Source organism: Podarcis bocagei, assembly GCF_964188305.1.
Source record: "Podarcis bocagei genome assembly, chromosome: 17".
Classification (NCBI taxonomy): Eukaryota; Metazoa; Chordata; class Lepidosauria; order Squamata; family Lacertidae; genus Podarcis; species Podarcis bocagei.
In genome coordinates this window covers 43110862-43120428 of record NC_138143.1, presented here as the reverse complement: position 1 = coordinate 43120428, position 9567 = coordinate 43110862, and positions in this window count along the sequence as shown.

Sequence of the window (9567 nt, the reverse complement as noted above, 5' to 3'; positions counted from 1 at the left end):
CCAAGCTGGGCAGAAGCTTTCCAGGCTTTGGGAAGTTGGCAGGAAGGCTCTTGGACCCACCGGAGCATTGCATCTCCCTCCCTAAGCCATGCAGAAGCTTCCTGGGCTTTGGGAAGGTGGCGCCAGGGGAACATTTAGACAACTCGCCCAGTCCCCCTGGTCCAATGACCACATGCCACTGCTGCCCTGCACTCGTTCATTGGCCTGAGGTCAGCCTCTCTCAGCTTCCGTCCCAGGGAGGAGGACACCAGGGATAGAACCTGGACCTTTCTGTATGCTAAGCATGTGCTGCGCCACTGAGCTACAGCCTCTGTTCCACACAAACACACGCCATGTCTTTATGCTTCTTTTCAAAAAGTCTTGGTACAGGGAAGAATGGTTTAGGAGTGGTCTTTCATGTTTGCCTCTTTCAAAGCTCTCTCTCTCTCTCTCTCTCTCTCTCTGTGTGTGTGTGTGTGTGTGTGTGTATGCAAAGCATTAACTGGCCTTGTGTAATAAGCCAAAATGGACAATGGTCAAGCACAGAGGCAACAGGCAGCAGTGCTCCTCCCAGCACACCGTCAAGATCTCTGTCTACAATAACAGAAGTTACAGGTAGGTAGCCATGCTGGTCTGCCGTAGTCGAAACAAAATAAAAAAAATCCTTCCAGTAGCACCTTAGAGACCAACTAAGTTTGTTATTGGTATGAGCTTTCGTGTGTATCTGAAGAAGTGCGCATGCACACAAAAGCTCATACCAATAACAAACTTAGTTGGTCTCTAAGGTGCTACTGGAAGGAATTTTTTTTATTTTGTTACAATAACCGAAATTCATCAAGACACAAGCAACTAGCTGACCCTGAGAGTAAATTCTGGTTGGACAACAGGAGTGTCCAAGTCAAAGCAGATTCAAGTGCTTTACATCAAAAAGCCACCAAAGATTTAAATTACTATTTGAGGGGTGAGATGGAGAAGATTTGGAACAGTTCCATTGGACAGCTTTGCCCAGGTAACATGTACTCAAGACTGGCCATGCCTCACACCTGGACTTCCATTACTGGAAAGGAAAGAAGGGGAGAAAGTTGTGCCCTCTTCCGTTGTCATGGTACATAAAGGGGGGGGAGAGCACAGAATATAATGTCCCCACTTCACAACAGCCCTGTGAGGTAGGCAGCAAAGCACCAGCCATCTACCTTGAGAGAAACTGATGCTTATAAAGTGAGCAAAATGAAGTCCAGACAACCAGCCTGGCGTAGTGGTCAGAGTACCTGACTTGGAGGGGAGAGACCTGGGTTCAAACTTCTGGATGACCTTGGATGGGTAGCACTCTTTCATCACAGGGTTACATCACAGGGTTGTGGTGCACCTAAATTTGGAAGAGGGAATGGAGCAGGTATGCCCCCCATCCCTTCCTGAAAGGTCCATCATGCCATACATACATTAGCCCTTACTCAACTAGGCAGGCCAGTTATTGGTCCAGGTGAGAAAAGCCTTCCTCACTACTGATGAGGTCATTGGAGCCAGTTAGGTGGGGAGTAGTATCCCTGTTTCATGGGAGAAGGTGAATGAAAGTCCTGCGGCAAGGAGTTCTGCAGATCCTCCTGGAGCCCCACCAGCCGCGAAGGGTCAGGGTGCACATGAAGGTGAGCATGGTCACAGAATCATAGAGTTGGAAGGGACCCCGGGGTCATCTAGTCCAACCCCCTTGCAATGCAGGAATCTCAACTCCAGCATCCAGGACAGATGGCCGCCCAACCTCTGCTTAAAAGCCCCCAAGGAAGGAGAGTCCACCACTTCGGGAGGGAGGAGTCCAAACAGCTTTTGCTGTCAGAAAGTTCTTCCCGATGTTGAGTCGGAAACTCCTGAAGCCCTGGGTTCGAGTCCTAAGCTCTGGCGCAGGAGAAAACAAGCTTGCTGCCATTTCCATGTGCGCAGTGCGCCCCTTGAAATACTGGAAGATGGCTATCGTATCTCCTCTTTTATGCAGGCTAAAGATGGTCATTCCTCCTCCGCCCTCCACCCTCGACCAGGCAGCGCAAGAAAAGTCCGTCCTTCTTACCTGGCTGGGCGGCAGGTGCGCAGGTTTCCCCAAGCAGCCCCGCCGCGCGCTTCGAGGAAACCTCCGGCCGGGGAGCGGGTCGCAGGAGAAAGAATCGGCGGAGAGGAGGACGGTCGCTTCTTCCAAGCAAGGGAGGGGACGGGGGGGTGCCGGGGGGGGGTAGCAGCCTCGGCTTCCCTGCACAAGGCGAGCGGGAAGCGGGTTCCTGGTCCAGAGCAGAATGGAGGTGCGTGCGCCTCCCGCGCACCCAGATCCAAACTTGGGCTGCTGCTGCTGCTGCCACCCCGAGATCACGAGCCGAAAAGGGGACCCCGCTGGGGAATCAAAGCCCCCCGAGTCCAGTTTGGAAGACTCCGCCAAACAAAGCAAAATACCTCCCGGGTACCACCCCCCCCCAATCCATCGCCTTCATTTCAGCCGCATGGGGGCTGGAGAGACGTTTTGCTGCTGCTGCTGCTGCGAGTTAGAGAAATCCTTTGCTTGTCTCGTCCCTTAAGAGATCTCTCCACCAGAAGTTTCCAGGGAACTTTCTTTCTCCCCATCTCCCGCCAGATGCTCCAGCCAGTGCCATTATCTGCCTCTCCTCCTTGAATCCAGCAGCTTTCTTCGGACAGCACCCAGACTAGGCTTGAGAGGAGTCAGAAGGGGGCTAGCATAGCCTTGGACACTTCTATGACCCGTGTATTGAAGCAGGGATTTGCTGGGCTCCTGGGTTGCAGCACATTATTGTGCCTTATTATTTATTTGTGCTTCACTGAATATTTTAGGAATGCGGGTGGCGCTGTGGGTTAATCCACAGAGCCTAGGACTTGCCGATCAGAAGGTCGGCGGTTCGAATCCTGCGACGGGGTGAGCTCCTGTTGCTCAGTCCCTGCTCCTGCCAACCTAGCACTTTGAAAGCACCCCCGGGTGCAAGTAGATAAATAGGTACTGCTCTGGCGGGAAGGTCAATGGCGTTTCCATGCGCTGCTCTGATTCGCCAGAAGCGGCTTAGTCATGCTGGCCACATGACACGGAAGCTGTACGCCGGCTCCCTCAGCCAATAAAGTGAGATGAGCACCGCAACCCCAGAGTCGGCCACGACTGGATCTAATGGTCAGGGGTCCCTTTACCTTTACCTTTTTTAACTGAATATTTTATTGATGGCTTCTCTGTTTCTAATGATGTATTTATTTGTACAGTATTTGTTGCATTTTGCATATTAAGCGGTATATCACTGTTATCAATGATGATTGTTTTCTGAGATGGGGGGGGGATTTCCTCCTAAGGCCTTGGGTCGTGGGCAGATGACCTGGGCTGTCAATACACCTGCGCAGAGTGGCTGGGGAAACCCAGCCGGATGGGTGGTGTATAAATATATTATCATTATTATCATTATTATCATTATTATATCACGGCCCAACACCCCTGACCCACCTGTCAGCTCCTTGGTATTCTGAAGAACCATGTAAGAGTAGACCCAGTGACTAGAGAGTAAATGGTAAAAGACTCATGACAAATATGACCAAGCACACATGGGAATCTAACTGCAGCAGCCAGTAAACTCTCCACTTTTATTTCTAGCCAAAAATCCCATCTCCAAGGTTTGCACAGGTAAACGTGTAAGGTTGCATAATATGTAAAGCAGGACATGTACAGGCTTAGGAGGTAAAAGGGAGAGGACCACTGGATGGTTAAGTCATGTCAAATGTAACTATGGGGTGCGGCGCACATCTCGCTTTTCAGACCAAGGGAACCAGTGTTTGTCCACAGCTTTCTGGGTCATGTGGCCAGCAGGACTAAACCACATCTGGTGCAATGGGACACCGTGACGGAAACCAGAGCGCACAGAAAAGCCGTTTACCTTCCCGCCATAGCGGTACCTGTTTATCTACTTGCACTGGTGTTGCATTCAAGCTGCTAGGTTGGCAGGAGCTGGGACAGAGCAACGGGAGCTCACCCCGTCGCGGGGATTCGAACCGCTGACCTTCTGATCGGCAAGCCCAAGAGGCTCAGTGCTTTAGAGCACAGCACCACCCGCGTCCCCTTAGGAAGGGGATAGCAGCTCAGCATCGACTGATGTTCTCACATTCCACCAGGCAACTTCCCACTGTACACAGTGTACTATCGATTACAGCTCTCACCTGTCCTATGCTCATTGTTTTGTGGTATTGTGTTGCCTTTTAAAGTCCACTTCTTTTGTTCCAGCAGCTGAGGGAAAGCATCTGCCAGGTGCACAATGGGTCCTCTTGGTACCTTGATAAAACTATGAACTTTGCTGCTGTGACTGGTTTTGTTTGTTTGGAAGGAAGGGGAAATGAGTGCTGTGCAGTTTTGCTGCAAGGGAGGCAGGAATTTCCCCATCAAATTGCACTTCTATAGCTGGCAATTCCAACTGGAGATGGCTTGGTAATTGTTATTCTCAATCCAGCACCTCAATTGCTGCTGAGACTGCTACATGCACAAGTGACTTAGTCACAGACTCCTATGTGACAATGCTTATATTATACATCAGTGACTGACATAATCAGCAGTGATCATTTATGGGCACGATCCCATCAGCGAAACAAAGTCTCATCTCATAGTCTTGAGAACTTAAAAGATCAGTGAAATAGCACCTGTTAGAACCAACCAACATTCCCAAAGCAACTCCCCCTCAGCTCCCCAGAAGTCCACATCACTCTGTCTTTGAAGTTTAAACAATATTTGCTTTTTCAAAAGTAAACACTTCGTTTTCATAATTCAGCTTTGGGAACTTAAAAAGCAAATGCAATTGCCCTCTTGTAATATGCTGCTTCCTTCACCACAACTCTATTAGTTGAAGTTTTTTACAAAAAACAAAGCAAGTTGTGTTGTGTATATTGCACGTTATTCGAGAGCTGAATTACCTCCAGTCCTCGATGGCATGACTGAGAACTGAAAAATCATCCCCATCTATCTTTAATCATCCCTTTTTCAAATTACACAAGCCTCATCATAACAGGCCCAACTATAAATTACTGTGTGCCAAAGGAGGAGATATCCTATCAGCTTGATCATTAATAGAAGTTATAAAGATGTATCACTACACATTAAAGCTTTAAAGATGTACCACCGCACATTAAAATTACCTACACTCACACTGCTCCTCGTAGCTTTGTAGGTTTTTTCTCCCACAGCAATCTGTCATGCATGTGTGTGTGTAAAGGTAAAGGGACCCCTGACCGTTAGGTCCAGTCGCATATGACTCTGGGGTTCTGGCGCTCATCTCACTTTATTGGCAGAGGGAGCCAGTGTACAGCTTCCGGGTCATGTGACCAGCATGACTAAGCCGCTTCTGGTGAACCAGAGCAGTGCACAGAAACACCATTTACTTGCACTTTGACGTGCTTTTGAACTGCTAGGTTGGCAGGAGCTGGGACCAAGCAACGGGAGCTCACCCTGTCGCAGGGATTCGAACCACCGACCTTCTGATCGGCAAAGTCCTAGGCTCTGTGGTTTAGACCACAGCGCCTCCTGCGTATATATATCCCTTTCCAGTATTTTTGCTATTACTTAGTGTCCCATTATATCCCCTTCTATGTTAATGTATTTTGGTCCTTTGATATAAATAAGAGCGCTAACACTGGTCCCTCGCCACATGTCTAACTAGTGCTTCTCACGTTTCAGGTGTAGTCACTTGTTTTTTCCCTAGCACCATCTTTTCATTAGACTAAGCCATTCTTTTCATTACATCGTTTTGTTGTATTACTACTTGCGGAGAAAAACATTTTCAGAAATAACTTTAACTGTTCCCCGTAATCTAACCTACTTACCGCGGCTACTCCTCTGCTCAAAAGCACACATGGAAGGACTTCGTTGACTTATCTACTGGGGATCTTAAGATGCCTCTGACAAACTGCAGATCATCCACTAGTTAGCCACTTTATTATTAGGAAAGGTGATCTATTCCTTTCTGGCCCCCTGAGCTTCCCAGTCTACTGAAATATTTAACGTCCATTTTTGCTGAATACAAGCAGCTGTTGGGCTCCACGGTTACCTCCTCTGAATCATTCGCAGATCTGCTCTCAGTGCTAAAGAGAAAAACCTACTCTGCTGGTTTCTGGTTCTGCAGCACATGCAACATCACACTCAGCAAGGCAGGGATAGGTATCTCTCTTTTGACTCACCGGGAAAAAACCTCAACACTGGAATTAATCTTAGCAAGACAGTATCACAAATGTATCGCTTCTATCTGACACGGTAATATGGCAACCATAAATGTAAGGATTTTTTTTTAACCCAAAACTGATCAAATCCCATAGGTTGGCAATAATTAAAAGAGGTAAGAGGTATAGTTAGAGCATGGCGCTGATTACGCCAAGGTTGAAGGCTGGATCCCTGCATGGGACAGCTGCATATGCCTGCATTTCAGGGGGGTGGACTAGATCAGGGGTCTGAACCTTTAAGACAAAAAGAGCCACTTGGACCCGTTTCCGAAGAAAAAAAACCTGGGAGCCGCAAAACCATTGCGACATTTAAAACAAATATAACACTGCATATATTGTTTCTTACCTTAATGTCCGATCTGACAGCGGGCGGGAAGGTGACGTCGGCACGGTGCGTGACTAACGCACGCACCGCCCCCATGTGACGTCACAGCCAGTACAGCGCCCGCCACAGTGGGGAGTGTCGGGGCGCACAATGCGCCTCCTCCCCTCGCTAGTATCCGCCCCGGAGCCGCGGCAAAGGTGTAAAAGAGCCACATGCGGCTCCGGAGCCGCGGGTTGCAGACCCCTGGACTAGATGATCCGCAGGGTCCCTTCTAACTCTACAGTTCTACGATTCCATCCCAGTCGTTGTTTCTTTAAAAGTTCAAGTCAATCCAGGTGGCTGCACTTTTGAATAGAGGAATGGGGAGGTAGGTATATTCCATAGGGTACATCCACATTATGCTCCATGCAAGATGATGTTGTGTGTAGCCACCTGTTCCCATTAGGTAACAACCGTTTCTGATTTTTTTTACTCAGCCTGTTGATCTAGATGGGTCCTCAAAGCATCTTACAAAAAGATTGAAATGCAACTTGCCTAAAGGTTGCTTCTAAGTCTTCTGATCTGTAGCACTGCTTTGGGGTCGCTTGACTGACCCACCCACACAAATTTCAGGCCTTATGAGGACATTGTGGCCATTTGCATTGCCATTCACCCCAGTTACTTCTGTTGAACTGCAGGCACGGTTCTGTAATCTATATTCCCTTTTGCTTATGACTGCAAAGTGCTTTCATGGTCCAGAGGCAGAGTAGAGGTGGGAGGGAGAGGTGTAGCCACTGACTTTAAAAAAACCCAAGGACAAAATCTTCTTTCTTTTTGAAAATGCAAAATAAATGGTAAGTTGGCAATATGGCAAGCAAACAAGCATGCTGCTAAAACCTGTAGGACTTAAATAATGTAAGAAGAGAAAGCCTAGCCTAGCCTAATCACAGAAGAATTGCTTAAGGATAGACAGAAGTATAATTATTTGTTCTCTTCGCTGTGGAAGATGCAGATCAGCTTCCATACCTGCACTGGGATTTGTTTTCCGGAAGCTTGTCTGAAGAAGTAAGCCAAATAGAACTGACAAAAGATTAGGTTGTTGAACTTAGCAATAAACCAAAAATCAATTGATTTACTTCAGCCTACCTGCCTTGTGGCTGAACTTTCACAGCTACTTAATTTGTCTTGCTGCTTTTCATTTCTTGACACTCGCTGCATCTACGAAGGCTCCTCCACAAGCCAGCCCTACACATGTAGGCCAGCAATTTTTTGTAGCTCTAATTATATTGCAAGGGCCTAGTTGAAAAAAGAGTAGTAATTTTATCAGTTGCAGTCTTAACTACACTTAACGGGGGGTAACACCCAGAGCTCTTAGTAGTTCCTGGAGAGCCAGTGTGGTTAGTGGTTAAGAGCGGTGGTTTCGTAATCTGGGGAACCGGGTTCGCATCTCCGCTCCTCCACCTGCAGCTGCTGGGTGACCTTGGGCCAATCACACTTCTCTGAAGTCTCTCAGCCCCACTCACCTCACAGAGTGTTTGTTGAGGGGGAGGAAGGGAAACGAGAATGTGAGCCGCTTTGAGACTCCTTAAAGGGAGTGAAAGGCGGGATATCAAATCCAAACTCTTCTTCTTCTTCTTCTCCTTCTTCCTATTTCTGAAGGAACATAAGGCTGCACTGCAAGTTAGTTTGGTCCCTCTTGGAGTGTATGCAACCCACTTTAGGCCTAGCTAAATTTATACTTTATTTTTAGACTGAACTAAAAATTGAATTCAGTAAAGAAACTTTTATGGAGATTGTATACAATTAGCAAACTAATTTTTTCAAACGGCAATCTTTATGTAGCCAAAACACTTCTATCCACATACGAGAGAAAAGTGTCATTGAGCTTTGGGAACCCTAAACTTTGCATAAACAAGAGACTAATTCAAAAACATGTGGGGGGGGGGGGCAGATCAGCGAGGGCTGAGCGTGCTCAGTTGCCCTGCAATGCTGGCTGACTACTGGAAGGGTTGGGGAGGGGGCAGAAATAAGAAAAAAACAGGGTTCATAAGGAACATATGTTCTAAAATGGGGCATGGCCGGCTTGCTAGGACTCCAAAGAAGAGAACTCTACACATCAAAGTTGTGTTGCAAGCCCACATATATTGAAACAATGCTTTTAAATATACTGTACAGCCATACCTTGGTTTTCGAACAGCTACTCGAACATTTTGGCTCCCAAACACCACAAACCCAAAAGTTACTGTTCCGGTTTGTGAACTATTTTTGGAAGCCGAACGTCCGATGAGGCAGGAGCTTCCTGCAGCCAATCAGAAGCCATGCTTTAGTTTCCGAACGTTTTGGAAGTTGAACGGACCTCTGGAATGGATTCCGTTTGACTTCCAAGGTATGACTGTATAGAAGATAACCAGATGAAGAGGCAATGGGATGATTAGATAAAGGTGTTAAAGAGTATTAGAAGGAATACAGGGAAGATAAACCAATAATGGTCACTGTAAATGCTGAAGAAATCTACACACAAACCATTGTTTTGGGGGATGGCATGGACAGAGCAACCAACAAGAGAGTTCTAGGGGAAATGTTTGCAATGGGCACAAGTTCCCATGTGAGATCAGGAGCCAAACATTTTGCAAAGTGGTCCCTTGCGCTCAAGCGCGCTTTCTCCATAACTACCCATCACCAGAGTTTGCCTTTGCAAACTCAAGGATACATGACACATGGCTAGAGAGAAATTGCCCCATTACTGCCTTTTCCGAGTCTATAGCCTGCTGGAGGTGTGTGTTGGGACTGGAGGTTATAGGATAGGATCATAGAATTGGAAGGGACCCTGAGGGTCATCTAGTCCAACCCCCTGCAACGCAGGAATACGCAGATGTCCCATACAGGGATCGAACCTGCAACCTTGGCATTATCAGCACCACACTCTAACCAACTGAGCCATCTTGTCAGGTTGTGTTACATTATTCCAACACAGTGTGGCAAATTTATTTCATTTGTTCCCTTCCGCCTATCTTCAATGAGAGGAAAAATACTTGCATCACACACACACTTAAAGTCGA